Here is an 18,150-nt window from a genome sequence, read left to right on the forward strand (position 1 = left end):
GTTTCTCTTCTAATCTTGAATGTATTAGTTTTGTTTGTATAAAACTTTTTAAACTTAATATAATCAAAATTATCTATTTTGTGATCAATAATGAATTCCAATTCTTCTTTGGTCACAAATTTCTTCCTCCACATATCTGAGAGGTAAACCATCCTATGTTTTTCTAATTTGTTTATGATATCACTCTTTATGTTTAGGTCATGAAACCATTTTGACTTTATCATGGTATATGGTGTTAGGTATGGGTCAATGCCTAGTTTTTAACCATACTAGTTTCCAATTTTCTCAGCAGTTTTTGTCACATAGTAAATTCTTATTCCTAAAGCTGAGGTCTTTGAGTTTGCCAAACACTAGATTACTATAGTCATTGACTATTTTGTCCTGTGAACCTAACCTATTCCACTGATAGACTACTCTCTTTCTTAGCCAGTACCAAATTTTATTTATTTATGTATTTATTGTTGAGGCAATTGAGGTTAAGTGACTTAACCAGGGTCACACACCTAGGAAGTGTTAAGGGTCTGAGACCAAATTTGAACTCAGGTCCTCCTGACTTCAGGGCTGGTGCTCTGTTCACTGAGCCACCTAGCTGCCCCACCAAATGGTTTTTATAACTGCTGCCTTATAACATAGTTTTAGATCTGGTATAGTTAAGCCACCTTCATTTGCATTTTTCATCAATTCCCTTAAAATTCTTGACATTCTGTTATTATTTTTCTAGGTCTGTAAAATAATTTCTTGGGAGTTTCATTGGTATGGCACTAAATAAATAGGTTAATTTAGGCAGTATTATAATTTTTATTATATTTCCTGAACTTATCCAAGAGCACTTGATATTTTTCCAATTGTTTAGATCTGACTTTGTGTGGAACGTATTATATAGTTGTATTCATATAATTCTTGATTTTCTCTCAGCAGACAGATTCCCAAATATTTTATACTATTGACAGTTATTTTAAATGGAGTTTCTCTTTGTATCTCTTGTTGTTGGACTTTATTGATAATGTATAAAGTGCTGATGTTTTATGTGGGTTTTTTGGTGTTCTGCAATTTTGCTAAAGTTGTGAATTGTTTCTAATAGTTTTTCAGTTGATTCTCTAGGGTTCTCTAAGTATACCATCATATCATCTTCAAAGAATGATAATTTGATTTCCTCATTACCTACTTGAATTTATTTAATCTCTTTTTCTTCTCTTATTGACAAAGCTAACATTTCTAATAGAATACTGAATACTAATGGTGACAGTGGGCAACCTTATATAACTCTTAATCTTACTGGAAATGGTTCTAGTTTATCCCCATTACATATGATGCTTGCTTATGGTTTTAAATAGATGCTACTGATTATTTTAAGGAAAGATCCATTTATTCCTATACTCTCTAGCATTTTCAAATGCTTTTTCTGCATCTATTGAGATAATAATATGATTTTTGTTAGTTTGATTATTGATATAGTCAATTATGCTAATAATTTTCCTAATATTGAACCAGCCTGCATTCCTGGTATAGATCCTACTTGGTCATAGTATATTATCCTGGAGATGACTTTCTATAATCTTTTTGCTGATATTTTATTTAAGATTTTTGCATCTGTATTCATTAGGGAAATTGGTGTACAGTTTGTTTTTCTCTGCTTCCATCCTACCTGGTTTAGCTATCAATACTATGTCTGTGTCATAAAAGGAATTTGGTAGGAGTCTTTCTTTTCCTATTTTTTCAAGTAGTTTGTATAGTATTGGAGTTAATTGTTCTATAAATGTTTGGTAGAATTCACATATAAATGCATCTGGTACTGGAGATTTTTCTTAAGGAGTTTATTAATAGCTTGTTCTATTTCTTTTTTCTAAAATGAGACTGTTTAAGTAATTTATTTCCTTTTTTGTTATTCTGGGCAGTTTATATTTTTGTAGGTATTCCTTCATTTCACTTAGGTTGTCAAATTTATTGGTGTAAAGTTGGGCAAAATAACTCCTCATTATTGCTCTAATTTCCTCTTCCTTGGTGGAAAGTTATCCCTTTTCATTTTTAAGAGTAACAATTTGATTTTCCTCTTTCCTTTTTTTAAAAAAAAATCAAATTAATTAAAGGTTTATTTATTTTGTTGTTTTTTTCATAAAACCAACTCTTAGTTTTATTATTTTATTAATTTAATAGTTTTTTATTTTTAATTTTATTAATCTCCACCCCCCCCTTTTTTTTTTTTTTTAGAATTTCAAGTTTGGTATTTGGGTTTTTTATTTTATTTTTTTCTAATTTTTTCAGTTGCAAGTCCAATTCATTGATCTTCTCTTTCTCTATTTTATGCAAGTATGCATCTAGAGATACAACATTTCTCCTTATTACCACTTTAGCTGCTCCCACAAATTCTGGTATGTTGTCTCATTATTGTCATTCTCTTGAACGAAATCATTGTGTTTCTGATTTACTGTTTCACCCATTCATTCTTTAGGATTAAATTATTTAGTTTTCAATGGATTTTTTGGTCTATTTTCCTCTGGACTTTAATTGAATGTAATTTTTATTGCACTGAAATCTGAAAAAATGCATTTACTATTTCTGCCATTCTGTATTTTGAGGTCTTTGTGTCCTAATATATGGTCAATTTTTGTATAGTTTCCATGAAAAGCTGAGAAAAAAGTGTACTCTATTAAATTTTTTCCATAGATCTATCATACCTAATTTTTCTAGTATTATATTTACCTTCTTAACTTTTTTCTTATTTATTGTGTGGTTTGATTTATATAGTTCTGAGAAAGCAAGGTTGAGATCCCCCACTATTATAGTTTTGCTATTTATTTCATCTTGAAGCTCTCAACTTCTCCTTTAGGAATTAGATGTTATACCACTTGATGCATATATGTTTAGTATTGATATTTCTTCATTATCTATAGTACCCTTTAGCAAAATATGGTTTTTTTCCTTATTTCTTTTAATTAGATATATTTTTGCTTTTGCTTGATCTGAGATCATGATGGCAACCTCTGAATTTTTTTTTTACTTTACCTGAAGCATAATAGATTCTTCTCTAGAATCTATTTTGCTTTTTACCTTTTTTTAAACCTTTTAACCTTTTACCTTTACTCTGTATATATCACTCTGACTTAAATGTGTTTCTTGTAAATAACATATTGTAGGGTTCTTGCTTTTAATCCAGTCTGCTATCTGCTTTTATTTTATGGGAGAGTTCACCCCATTCACGTTCATAGTTACAACAACTAAGCCTGTATTTCCCGCCACCTATTTACCCCAAATTATGCTTTTCTCTTTCCTTTCCCCCTTTCCCTCCTCATCAGTATTTTGTTTATAAGCTCCACTTGCCTCAAGGAGCTCTCCCTCTTTATAGCTCCTCTACCTTTCTTATGCCTTTCCCCTATTATTTCTTTTTTCTCTTCTATTAGTCTTCCCTTTCCTTTTCTTTCCCCCCTCCAACCTCCTTATAAGGTGAGAGAGGTTTCTATGTGAAACCAATTATGTCTAATATTCTCTTTTTGAGCCAAATCTGATGAGAATAAGATTCACATAATGCTCATTCCCCACTCTTCTATCCCTTAATTATTATAGGTTTTCTTTGCCTCTTTATGAGATGTAATTCCCCTCATTTTACCTCAACTTTCTTCCTTTCCCAGTACAATCCCCTTTCCACCTCTAGTTTAACAGTAAAATCAAATTATACATGCACTCTCTATGTGTACCTATAACAGAGATAGAGTTCTCAGGATTTCTTTTCTTTTTACCTTTTTATGCTTCTCTTGAGTTATATATTTGAAAGTCAAATTTTTTGTTCACCTCTGATCTTTTCATTAGAAATAAATGGAATTCACCTGTTTTATTGAATGTTCTTCTTCACTGAAGGAAAATGCTCAGTTTAGCAGGGTAGTTTATTCATGGTTGCATTCTAAGTTCCTTTGACTTTCAGAATAACAAATTCCAAGCCATTTGATCCTTTAAGGTGGAAGATGCTAGGTCATAGGTAATCCTTATTGTGGCTCCTTGATATTTGAATTATTTCTTGGAGTTTTCATTTTGGGGTCTTTTTCAGGTAAGTGACTGGCGAATTCTTTCAATAGCTATTTTACTTTCTGATTCTAAGAATTGGGGCATTTTTCTTTGATGATTTTCTGTAAGATAATATCTAGGTCCTTTTTTTTCATCATGGTTTTTTAAGGAAGTACAATAATCCTTAGATTGTTTCTCCTAGATCTATTTTCCATGTCAGTTGTTTTCCCAAGTAGGTATTTTACATTTTCTTCTTCTTCTTTCTTCTTCTTCTTCTTCTTCTTCTTCTTCTTCTTCTTCTTCTTCTTCTTCTTCTTCTTCTTCTTCTTCTTCTTCTTCTTCTTTTCTTCTTCTTCTTCTTCTTTTCTTCTTCTTCTTCTTCTTCTTCTTCTTCTTCTTCTTCTTCTTCTTTCTTCTTCTTCTTTCTTCTTCTTTTTTCATTTTTCTGGGTTTTGCTTGATTAACTCCTGATGTCTCATTGAGTCACTTATTTTCATTTATTCAGTTCTGATTTTTGGTGAATTATTTTCTTCATTTACCTTTTTTAGTTCATTTTGTATTTGGTCAATTGAATTTTTAGATGAGTTGTTTTATTATATGATTTTCCCCCCAATTTCACAAATTCTGTTTTTTCAGGGAGTTGTTTTCTTTTTCCATTGCCATTTTTCAATAAGCAAATCTTTTTTGTAAAGTGTTATATGCTTTTTCCCATTTCACTAAATCTGTTTTGTAAGGAGTTTAATTCAGATAATTTCTATGTTTCCTTTTCCAAACCCTCTTGCAAAGTTCCCATTTCCCCATTTTTCTTCTAACTCTCTTTTAAGATCCTTTAAAATTTATTCCAAGAGACCAATTTATATCATCCTTTGGGGCTTCATCTGGAGATGATATGCTTTTAATGACCTCATTGTTTGAAATCTGTTCTTCTCTTTCATCATAAGTATTACCTATGGTCAGAGTTTTTTTTGTTTTTTTGCTCATTTTAAAAAAATAGTTGTGGTCTGCTTTTAGGGCAAGAGAGAAGTTGTCCAAGCTTTCTTCTACAAGTGGCAATAATTGTGCTGGGTCAGTGCTGATTGACTTCCATTGGTGGGTGAATGTGGTCAGGTCCCATGAATTTCTGGCATTTTGAGGTTCACTATTTACCTTTTGTGTATGTGTTCAATATTTTATAACTTCTCTGCTAATCTACTGGCTTGCAACCAGGGCACAGTTGCCTGTGCTGCTGTAGATTCCTTCCTGTAGATTGTCCCATGTACAGAGCCCACATTACCCCAGGATTGTGCTCTGCATGTACTCAGTGTCTGTGCTCTCTTCCTTCTGTCTGTGCTCAATTAAAACAGACCTTTTCTGGAGATCTTTGAAATTATTTTCTGCTGGTAATTTGTTATACTCCCAATATTTGTGGGTTCTGTCACTTTAAAAGTAATTCAGAGGATGGATTTACTAGTTAGTCTAAGAGTCAAGGGAAGAGTTCAGAAAAAGATGTGTGTCCTCTCTTCCATCTTGGCTCTGCCCCCCCCAACCCTGTTGTTATTTTCTTTAATGAATTTATTGATTTTTTTCTTTAACCCTACTTATTTTTAGACTTAGTGTTTCTAAATAATTTTCATAATAGCTTCTTTAAAAAAATAAAAGTAACATTTTTTTCAACATTTACCCTTGTAAAACCTTTTGTTCCATTTTTTCTCCCTCCTTCCCCCTCTCATTTCTCCTAGACAGCAAGTAAGCAATCTAATTAATTTTAATGTATCTTTTTATTGTCCATTTTTTGAATATATTTTTATTGTGTGATGATCTGAAAATAATTCAATTTCTACTTCTGCTTTTCTGCATTTTTATAAGGTTTTTAATGTCCTTGGTCAATGGTCCTTGGTCAGTAACATGGTCAACTTCTATTTTTTTCTGATATAAGACTTTACTTTTCCAGCATTTTATTCACAACCTTAGCTTTTTTTTTTTTTGGTTTATTTTGGTTAGATTTATCTTGTTCTGAGGGGGGAAAGTTGAGGTCTATTGTCTATTTGGTCCCATAACCCATACAATTTCTCCTTCAAAGATTTAAGTACTATATCATTTGGAGCAAACATGTTTAGTATTGATATGATTTCATTGCCTATGGCACCTTTCAATAAGATATAGTCTCCTTCCTTATCTTTTTAAATTAGACCTATTCTTGGTTTTGCTTTGCTTGAGATCATGGTTGCTATCCCTGCTTTCTTTGCTTTGGTAGAAGTAAAATAGCTTCTCCTTCAATCATTTGTTTTTACCCTGTGGGTATCTTACTGTTTCACATGTGTTTCTTGTAAACAACATAATGTAGGATTTTGGTTTTTAATACATTCTGCTATCCATTTCTGTTTTATGGGTGAGTTCATCCCATTCACATTTATCATGTTAACTAACTGTGTTTTTGCTAATTTTTGTTTTTTTATCCCCCTTCTCTTTTGTCCCTTACCTCACTCCTCACAAATGTTTTACTTCTGATCACCACCTCCCCCAATTATCTGCACTTCTTTTTATCAGTTCCCCTTCCTCCTTCTATTATTTCTTCCTTATAAAATAAGATAGATTTCTGTATCCAACTGAGTGTGTATGTTATTCCCTCTTTGAGAGTAAAGTTAAAACTTTGACTCCCTCATCTTTCCCTTCATTACAATAACTCTTTCATGCTTCTCTTATATGGGATAATTTATCTCATTCTACCTGCCCTCTTCTTCCAGTGTAATTTTTCTCACTTATTTATTTTGTTTTTTAAGATATCATCTCATCAATGTCACCTTATATACATACTTTCTGTCTATATATCCATCTTCCAATTGCCTGTACAGTAATAAATTTCTTAAGAGTTAAAATATTATCTTGTTATATAAAATATAAAGTTCAGCCTTATTGAATTTATATTTTCTCTTTCTTATTTCCTTTTATACCTTTTTATGTTTCCCTTGAGTATTGTATTTGGAGGTAAAAATTTTTTTTTTGATCAGCTCAAGTCTTTTAATTAGAAGTGCTTAAAAGCTCTCTATTTCAATAAATATCCATTTTCTCCTCTGAAAGATTATATTCAGTTTTGTTACATAAGTGATTCTTGATTGTAATCCCAGCTCCTTTGTTTTTCAGTATGTCATATTCCAAGAACTGTGATTTTTTAATACGGAAGCTGCCAAATCTTGTGTAATTTTGATTATAGTCCACAATATTTGAATTGTTTCTTTTTAACTGCTTGCAGTAATTTTTCCTTAATCTGATAACTTTAGAATTTGGTTATGATGTTCTTAGGAATTTTCATTTTTGAGATCTCTTTTCCATTGGTAATTCATGGGTTTTTTCCAATTTCTACTTTGACTTCTGATTCTAGTATATCATGGAAATTTTCTTCCATAATTTTTTGAGAGATGTTGTCCAAACTAATTTTTTTGTCATGGCTTTCAGGTATCTTTGATTCTTAAATTACTTCTCCTAGATCTATTTTCTAGGTCAATTATTTTTACAAGTAGAAATTTCCCATTTTTTTTTCTATTTTAAAAAACTCATTTTGATTTTGTTTTAGTGCATAGTAATGTCTCATGGAGTCATTAGCTTCCATTTCCTACGTATTAATTTTAAAGGAATTATTTTCTTCATTGAACTTCTGTATTTCCTTTTCCATTTGGCCAATTTTATTTTTAAGGAATTATTTTCTTCAGCGAATGTTTGTATGTATTTTTCCATTCTATTGACTCTTTTTTCATTCTCTCATTTCTTTTCCCAAATTTTCTTCCACTTCTCTAATTTGCTTTTAAAATAATTTTTAAGTTCTTCAGTTCTTTTTGCTTGGGACTAAATTAATTTTTTCTTTGAAGCTTCACATGTAGCCATTTTGATACAATTATCCTCTTTTAAGTTTGGTCATTGAATCCCGTTTCCATAGTAACTTTCTATAGTCAAGTTCTTTTGTTGTTGTTTGTTCATTTTTTTGTGTGTGTGTTTTTAGTTACACTTTTTATGTGAGAGTTGGCTTCTGATCCTGCTCTATCCCAAGCATGGACTTCTCCTTAGAATGTTACTTGTGGCTTTCACTGGGAATCAGGAACTAGCTGCTTACTTGCAGTAGATTGTTGTGATACAAGAGCCACATGCCATTGGCTGCTGGAGGTCTAACTCAGACCTGTAGAATGGATCTCTTCATGTAAGAGGATAATGATGATGAAACAAGGAGACTGAGAGGCAGTTGAGTTGTCTGATCTCTCCATTGAGAGGCTGTTGCATTGTCTGATCTCTCTCCTGTTCCCTCTGTTCCAATTTATTTCATTCCCAGTCCACAACACCTGTGTCAGCAAAGGCTGCCCTGCAACTCCTTCCAATGTTATGATTCACAGAGGAGGCAGTGGGGCTTCCATCCTTTCAAGAATGTGGAGTTTCTCTGTTGGTATGTTCCAGGGGCAGGGTCGCTGGAAATAGGGCCTCTCTGGGGAAGGTTTTTGGGAGCAGGGTCTCACTGTTAGCCTTCCCTTGAGGTAGTGTCTCATTAGTGAGAAGCAAAGAGGTCAAAGTCTGGCTAAGAGCTGGTGCGGGGGATGAGGCCATTGTGGTAGGGTCTTATTATGTGAAATGAGTGCTAGACCCCCTTACCCAAATTAACTACTCAGAGACATCCTCAGAACAAAGATAAATCATTTAGTTTGTCCCTGCAGAGAGACCCAAGCACACTGGGGAGGCATCCCAGCTCCCAACATGTTCCTTGACCTGGCAAACTAGAAATAGTAAAGCTGGTTAAATAACAGAGACCCAAGTCTTTTATTGGATGGACTAAAAAGGAAAAAAACATTATTGACCAATGATCACCACTGTTGTCTGTTTCTTGTGGGTCACATCACTTTTTGAAGCTTAGACCTAGGTTCTGACCTTTCTTGCCCAAGAAACTTCTAAGCCTTGAGATCATGTGGTGTCCTGCCCTGCAGACCTCTGAGATGACTTAGGCCTAAGTTCTGACCTACTTTTTGAGAAAACTTCTCCTGGTTTCATTCATCAGTGTGCTGCAGAAATAGCTGGCTTGTCTAGGGGGCTGCTGGTTTGAAGGAGGGTAGTTTTTGCTGGTAGATTTTTACAGAAACCCGCAGCAGGCCCTGTGTTGTGAGGCTGGCTGCTCTTGCTTTTGGAGCTTACTCTTTTTCCATCCAAGTGAGACAGACCTCTCCTCCTGGCTGGGGAGCTGCTTCTCTTCTACTAGATCAATTCTGAGGAGGTTTTCATATTGTTTGAAGGGGATTTTGGCAGGGCTTCCAAAGGTGCCTTCCTTACTCTGCCATCTTGGCACCAGAAGTTTGATGATACTATGAGTCCGGAAAAACATTCTGGGGAAAAGAGAGAGCAGGAGCAAGCCAGAGAATGGCAAATGGAGCAACATGCAGAGTCCTGATGGACTTCAGGGAACTTAGAGATTTTTTCCCCCCTTCCTCTGAGGTCAAATGCTAGCCACTCATACATCAGCATTGTTGCACTCCTAAGAGGCTTCATCCATCCTGGACATTTCTGAATTGGAGACTTGACTTGGTCTATTCTCTTCCACATCCTGGGAAGATCTCAGTCCCTATCTCTTTTCCACACTACTCATCAAGAGCAACATCCCTGTGTCCAGTAGCAACAACTTTCAGATTTGGAAGATGTAACAGTTTGGTGGTGATGAATAGATTGCCATTCAAGTGTTTCCAGCTTCACTAGTTTGCTCTTGAGACCAGGTTTGGGTTGTAGGTTCTGAACTAGGATAAATTTGAAACCTCTCATTCCTAAGGGATTGGGAGGAGGTATTAGTGTGTTTTCTTGATATCTCAGTGTTCTCTTTCACCCATTGTTTTTGTTTCATCCTTGTGAAACATAATGTAATTAATGTTAAAACTGCTTGGTCTTTTCAGTGGGGAATTGCAGGGTTGAAAAGTGATTTGAAAAATTATTATGAATATTCCGAAGCCAAAGCAGAGTAGATTTTGGGGGTGGCAGTTGGGGGGTATTGACTATACGAAGAACAAACAATCAGCATTTGCTTTGTGCCAAGTGCTTTGTATAACTAACATACAAGACAAGGAAAAGACAATTAAACAACACAAATAATAAATGTATGGACAACTCAGAATTCAGCAATGAACAGAATAAATGTGCTAAACAGGTGATTGTTCTATTGTCAATGATCAGTTAAACAATCACTAAATCAACAAGCATTATGTGAAAAGTACTGTGTCAGATACTGGGCTAATGAAAAAGGCGAAAAGAGTTCTTACCCTCAAGAAGCTTATGTTCTACAGTTGTGGAATAGTTGAATAAATTGTGGTATATGAATGTAATGGAATAATTTTTGTTCTCTAAGAAATGATTAGCAGGTTGATTTCAGAAAAGTATGGAAAGACTTAAATGAACTGATGCTAAGTGAAGTCAAGAGAACATCATATATAGCAACAAGTTTATGTGATGATCAACTCTGATGAACTTGACTCTTCAACAATGAGGTGATTTAAGGCAATTTCAATAGACTTGTGATGGAGAGAGCCATCTGCATCCAGAGAGAAGACTATGGAGGCTGAATGTGGATCACAGCATACTATTTTCACCTTTTTTGATGTTGCTGTTTTTTGCTTGCTTGTTTTTTCTCGTTTTCCCCTTTTGATATGATTTTTCTTCTGAGGCGTGATAAATGTGGAAATATGTTTAGAAGAATTTCACATGTTTAAATTTAACCTCTATTAAATTATTTCCTATTTAGGGGAAGAGGTAGAGAGAAGGGTTTTGCAAACACAAAGTTTTTCAAGGGTGAATGTTGAAAACTATCTTTGCATGTATTTTGAAAAATAAAAAGCTCTTTATTATATATATGTATATAAGAACCTTAGGCTTTTATGGAGAAGATAACATATAAATAAATAAGATCACTTAAGTGACATGCAGAGAATATAGAAGACTTTTTTTAGAAAGTCCTAGCTCTAGCAGGAAAGATCATCATTCAGTAACAGAGTTATGATCTTTCCACATTGGGAATTAGAGAAAGCCAGTTCCACTTGGGCAATACAACTCATTTCTTCCTTCTTTTCTTCCTTCCTTCCTTCCTTTTTTTCACCTTTCTTTATTCCTTCCTTCTTTGTCTTTCTCCCTCCTCTCCCTCTTTCTACACAGAGAATCTTAACTGCAGGTGCTCTCCCCAAAGAAACATATATTTTGAATGACAAAATCTCAGAAGATATTTTGGGATTCGCAGGAAATTTTTAAGGACCAGAGGAAACCTTATAAAACTCTAATGACTATGAAATTCTGGGCTGGAAACTGAATAATTTAGGGCCAGAGAATTTTTTAAAAGTTACTATTTCTTCTGAAGTTTCTATGAAAGTTTGGAACTTTTGAAGAGACAGGAAAATGTGACAAGCAAATAGCTGATTGATTATATGCATGATGTTAAAGAATGGGGTTGGATGAAATATATGTCATAATAGCTGCCAAAAACATGTTTGGACAGAGACTTGCCAATTTAATCAAGTGGGTTTTAAACTGAAAATGTAGAAGGAAAGAGAGAAATGACCAAGGTAGGAGAGTGGGAGTGGGATCGGGTGTATGAGTGGGAAAGAACATTGAAAACTTGGCTATTTTGGAGGACATAAGGCATAATATAGAAAATAGAATAGCAAATCACCTTTTCTGGCTGGGCCACTGCATTCATGTGCCAAACTGCCTGTGGCCTCACAGATGGCATGACATCTCCTAAAAGTGGTGATAAGTTTCCATGGATAACTTAGGCTATTGTGTATAGATTCCTTTTTGGAAAGGATTATAAAAGATTTTCAGAGTGCAAATTCAATTCAATTACATTTCTAAACATGTGTTAAGCACCTACTATTTACAAGATAATGCTCATCTCTGGAGAGACTACTTATGCTAGTCTCTGGTGATACAAAGATAAAAGCAATCTGGTCCTTGCTCTCAAAGATTTTAGGACTATAGAATATATCCTTAAATAAATAGGCAGCCAAAGGGCACAAATTCAGATGTCAAATAGTTTTTCAAGTGTTGTATATTCTACCTCCAAAGATATGATTCTTGACCTGCTTATGATAGAATTCTAAGATATGGTAACTTAGCCTTCCTTAGAACTCCGGTTTAAAGATGATCTCATTCTGCGCCTGCAAGATATTAGAGATGATGATGGGGTCGGAGAATCAGTACCATATCAGAAATGAAGTCAAAGAAATCTCCGAGAAGCCTTTTCCTTAGAAACTCAGCAATCACTATTACATTCTTTTCCTGTATGACAGGGTACCAAGTGCAATCAGTCTTAAGACCCCAAATTTTGACATATATTCTGTTTTTTCTCACTCTTAGGTTTTTTCAGCTGTCTTCCATATTAAGATTTAGACTTTTTTTGAATTTAGGAATTGTTCATTGATTCTATTGTATTCTCAGCATCAATCACATTCTCTGACACATAGTAGACATAATTACCATTTATTTATTCATTGATACATCCTTATTGTCTCAGTTCATTTCTTTCATCTTGGCTTTGTTTGCCCCCATGTTCAACTTCATGTTCTTGATTTGTCACTTTGATTCTTACTTGGTACTACATAAGATTTTTTTTTCTTCCTGACCTTCTACTATTTTTGATTGGTTAACTCTTAGCCTTTTTAACCTTCAACATATAATTTCTCTCCTCCAACTCCAGGAATAGGGAGAAAATTGTGAAATCGAGCAGATTTCATCTATTACAAACTCATGCTACAAAATTCTGACTGGGTTTTTAATGTTAATAGGCAATTCTTCTGCTCCAACATCATCTAATTGCCCAATTGTGCTTCTTTGATAGGGCTCTACTAAATTGCCAGATTTTGTATATTATAACGCCATATCATCTTTCACATCTATTCTTTCTTTGTTCTCTGCTACCTATCAGTTTCCTACATTTATCTAGGCCATAAAAATGAAGTTATATACAAAACTGCTCCAAGAATGTGGGTTCCATATATACAACAGTAACCTGATCTTCTGTTTACCTTCAGGTATTAAGGAGAGTGTGCTTTTAAGCTGTGACAGGCACAGATGTTCCTATTAGAATATGCAAAAACCCTCAAACCAATGAAGAAATTTTCTACAACCTTTGACAAAAAAAACCCCTGATTCGTCCAGATTATTGTATTGGCATTCAAGACTAAAATTTCAGTGATAAAAAGGTGAAAAATGGCAAAGATCTTTCAAAATTTAAACAACAAATTTTTTTCTTCATTAATATAATATGAGGTCACCATATTTGAACTGTGACATCACTGTTGTTTGAGGAAATAGAAATGATGCTTAAGAAAAAAAAGTTTTCTCTAACAAGGAACTACCAACTCATATGTCAAATTGTCCAACTTTGTCAGAAATATGTGATAATGGAAATTATTTTCTTCAATGACCCTGCAATTACTATTATCTAGTGAGATTTCAGTGATAACCTAGGCTGCTTTGCCTTTGGGAAATCTTGTCATGTATTGAATGACCTTTAGCTTGACCCAGAAACAAAGGTCAATCTTTCTAACTTTAAATATCTTCTCTTGATAATATATGGCTATAATTTATGGGGAATAATCATGGGTCCATAGATCTAGAAGTAGAAAAGACAATAGTTTAAGGAGGTGGGTACTATGCAATGATACTTCTTTAGTTGTATGTGGCCAAAAAGGCATTGAAAAGATGGATAGCTGGTGACAAATGGACTGAAGGATATTGGCTACAAGTTTGGCACTTGTTCATGTGCATCATACATGGAAGAAATGTAAATTATTAGTGGTATGAATGATATCATCATAAAAATCTTTGTTGAGAAGAGGGTATTGGCCAATTATGGAGGAAACATGAAGGAAAACAGATAAATAGTTTGTATGCTCTATTGGTATCCACATAATGTCAATATATCACATATTGCCAATCTGAAGGGAGTGTTAAAATGACTATACTGTAATAACAGGAAGCATTGGTTAAACATTTTTCAAAAAGAAAATCTTTCTCCAGGGCTGGAAGGAGGTCAATATCAAAATGACGAGCAAAACTCCATGATTCTTATGAGCTTTCACTCTGGGGAGCATCAGTTTGTACAAAGGATGAAGCATCATTTAAGTTAATTAGCCTTAGTAAATCAAAATGTTTCCCTGTCTACATGAGTAGAATTTCAGCAGTAGGACAGAGACTTGTGACCATGCTGATACTAAGCTAGAAAAAGTCATTGAGTCACTGTCACTGAGCAGATTCTTCAACAAATCTTCATAACATAGATCATAATCCTCTCCTCAATCTGGGTTACACTACTTTGGATATATACCATATTGTTCATGACCATCTCAAAATAGAATAATTACAAGTGAGCATAATATTACAGATGTTTTCTGATACAGTGAAAAATACAAGCTCATAAGAAGCATGAAGTTTTGCTAGTCATTTTGATATTGAACCTCTTCCAGCTTTAGAGGAAGGATTTCTTTTTTGAAAAATGTTTAACTGATGCTTGTTGTTATTATACCACAGTCATTTTCAGATTGAACTATTCCTTGTGACAAAGAAAAATGATTAAAAAAACACCTAGATGCATTGACCACATTTTTTCAAAGTTCATAATATTCTATCCTAATTATCCACCCCTTCTCTGCCATCAGGGGATATAGTAGTTTTCAATTTTTGTCTCTAGATCCATTGATTGAAGGTTTTCTTAATGAATACTCTGAATATATATGTATCCTAACTTAATTCTTGCTTGAGAAAAAAAAAACATCTTGGGAGTTTTTCCTTATTTGGTTTGGTAGGTAGCTATGCATACTCTGACTGTGGTTATATGTATTTGGGTAGGTCTTATTCAGTCCAATTAACTGTATTACATGTATCTGACTTTTATCCTGGAAAGATAAACTTTCTCATGAGACAAAAACATGTTTCATTTCTGTATAAGACCAGAATGAATAGAAGTGATCCTGGAATGCCTCTTGATAATTATGTTAAATTTTAATTGCTACTTTAACTTTTATAAGTTGTTTTCTACATAATAAACATGTGAGGTAAGCAATATAAAGATAATGACTTTTTTAAAAATAAGAAAAACATGCAAAGAGAAAGTAAGTGACTTGGCAAGGGATTCATAGCAAGAGAAACGAACTAACTCTTATGAACTTAAGGTCCAAGTATAGATGTTAAAAGATTGGAGTTAAGAGTTAGAGAGGTACAATTTGAGAAAGACACAATTTATCTTACTATATGCTAGGCATTGTGCTAAACACTTCACAGTTACTATCTCATTTGATTCTCACAACAGCCCTGTGAAGTAGGTGCCATTATCTGTATTTTATAGAAGAGGAAACTGAGTCAAGCAGAAATTAAGTGATTTGCCTAAAAATTATACCACTAGGAAATATCTGATGTCAGGTTTGAATCCAGATATTTCTTACTCCAGTGTCAAGTTAATTAATAACTACCTGAGACTAAATTCAACTCAAGTCTGCCTGAGTTTACACCCAGGGCTCTGTCTACTATATTACCTAGTTGCCTAAGAGAAGATGTAGAGAATGAATGTGAAGAATACAGAAAGCTATGGGAAGATTAGTAGAAATTAATTCTAAGTAAAGTGATAACAACTAGAAAAATAATCACTACAATAATGTAAATTGAAAGGACAATAAAAGCAAAAATCTTAACTCTGTAGCACAATGTTAATAAACAGTAGTAGCTTTAAGAAAAGATGAGAGGGGCAGCTAGGTGGCGCAGTGGATAGAGCACCAGCCCTGAATTCAGGAGGACCAGAGTACAAATGTGGTCTCAGACACTTAACACTTCCTAGTTGTGTGACCCTGGGCAAGTCACAAAAAAAAAAAAAAAAAAAAAAAAAAAAAAAAAAAAAAGATGAGAAAATTCACCTTCTTCCCTTCTTTGCAGAAATAGGAAACTATGATTGTGGAACATTGAATGCAATCTCAGTCTCACTTCATATGCTCATTAATTCTTGCTAAGCTGACTTCTCCACTTTTTTTATTCTTTATTATAATGTATGGCTTGCTGGGGGTAATAGAATGATGTTCATGTAATGAAAGTGATTTCAGTGAAAAATATTTAAGAGAAGGTGTGGGGATATGAAAGTTGTCTTTAAATAGTTAATTGCAAGGTGGTCTAGCTGTGCCTAATCTAGAACTATATTATAAAGCAACAGTCATCAAAACCATTTGGTATTGGCTAAGAAATAGACTAGTTGATCAGTGGAATAGGTTAAGTTCACAGGGCAAGATAGTGAATAAAAATAGCAATCTAGTGTTTGACAAACCCAAAGATCCCAACTTTTGGGATAAGAATTCATTATTTGACAAAAACTGCTGGGAAAACTGGAAATTAATATGGCAGAAACTAGACATGGACCCACATTTAACACCACATACTAAGATAAGATCAAAATGGGTCCAAGATTTAGGCATAAAGAATGAAATCATAAATAAATTAGAGGAACATAGGATAGTTTACCTCTCAAACTTGTGGAGGAGGAAGGACATTGTGTCCAAAGGAGAACTAGAGACCATTATTGATCACAAAATAGAAAATTTTGATTACACCAAATTAAAAAGTTTCTGCACAAACAAAACTAATGCAAACAAGATTAGAAGGGAAGTAACAAATTGGGAAAACATTTTTACAGTTAAAGGTTCTGATAAAGGCCTCATCTCCAAAATATACAGATAATTGACTTTAATTTATAAGAAATCAAGCCATTCTCCAATTGATAAATGGTCAAAGGATATGAACAATTTTCAGATGATGAAATCAAAACTATTTCCACTCATATGAAAGAATGTTCCAAATCACTATTGATCAGATAAATGCAAATTAAGACAACTCTGAGATACCACTACACACCTGTCAGATTGGCTAAGATGACAGGAATAAATAACAATGAATGTTGGAGGGGCTGTGGGAAAACTGGGACACTGATGCATTGTTAGTGAAGTTGTGAAAGAATCCAACCATTCTGGAGAGCAATCTGGAATTATGCCCAAAAAGTTATCAAAATGTGCATACTCTTTGACCCAGCAGTGCTACTATTGGGCTTACATGCCAAGGAAATACTAAAGAAGGGAAAGGGACCTGCATGTGCCAAAAGGGACCTGTATGTGGCAGCCCTTTTTGTAGTGGCTAGAAACTGGAAAATGAATGGATGTCCATCAATTGGAGAATGGTTAGATAAATTATGGTATATAAATGCTATGGAGTATTATTGTTCTGTAAGAAATGACCAACAGGAGGAATACAGAGAGGCTTGGAGAGACTTACATCAACTGATGCTGAGTGAAATGAGCAGAATTAGGGGATCATTATACACTTTAACAATGATACTGTATGAGGATGTATTCTGATGGAAGTGAATATCTTCAACATAAAGAAGAGCTAATCCAATTCCAATTGATCAATGATGGACAGAATCAGCTACACCCAAAAAAGGAACACTGGGAAATGAGTGTAAACTGTGAGCATTTTTTTTGTTTGTTTGTTTTTCTTCCCAGATTATTTTTACCTTCCGAATACAATTTTTCCTGTGCAACAACAACAACAAAATTCGGTTCTGCACATATATATTGTACCTAGGATATACTATAAGATATTTAATATGTATGGGAATGCCTGCCATCTAGGGGAGGTGGAGGGAAGGAGGGGAAAAATTCGGAACAGAAGGGAGTACAATGGATAATGTTGTAAAAATAAAAATTACCTATGCATATGTACTGTCAAAAATGTTATAATTATAAAAATTAAAAAAAAGAGGAAAAATTTCTTCCTTTGCAAAAGGAAAAAAATAAATTTTTTGCATCAATATTAAAAATAATAGTTTATTACTCTATGTAAGATGGAATAAACTTATTTTGTGTGGTTCCACAGATCAGAATTCTGCCAAAGGAAAAAAAAAAGCAAGTTGTATTCATTGAAGCTGTCTAATGATGCGATGATCTTTAAAAAATAAAAGGAAAAAAGAGACTGCTCATATAAATCTATCAAACCTTCTACCATGAAGCTTATGAGGTAATATATGAGAAGAAAAATATACTAGAAAAGGCCAGTAATTTACAGTAGACAATATCCAAGAAGGACAGTTACAAAATTTATGACCTGTCTATACAGAAATTCACAGAATATGTTTTACAA

General features: G+C 33.8%; 1 pseudogene; it reads right to left on the minus strand.

Annotated features, from left to right (window-relative positions):
* Positions 1–18,150, minus strand: part of LOC141540705 (ruvB-like 1) — a 49,670-nt pseudogene that overhangs the window by 17,323 nt on the left and 14,197 nt on the right.

This window comes from Sminthopsis crassicaudata, chromosome 4 (assembly GCF_048593235.1).
Source record: "Sminthopsis crassicaudata isolate SCR6 chromosome 4, ASM4859323v1, whole genome shotgun sequence".
Lineage (NCBI taxonomy): Eukaryota > Metazoa > Chordata > Mammalia > Dasyuromorphia > Dasyuridae > Sminthopsis > Sminthopsis crassicaudata.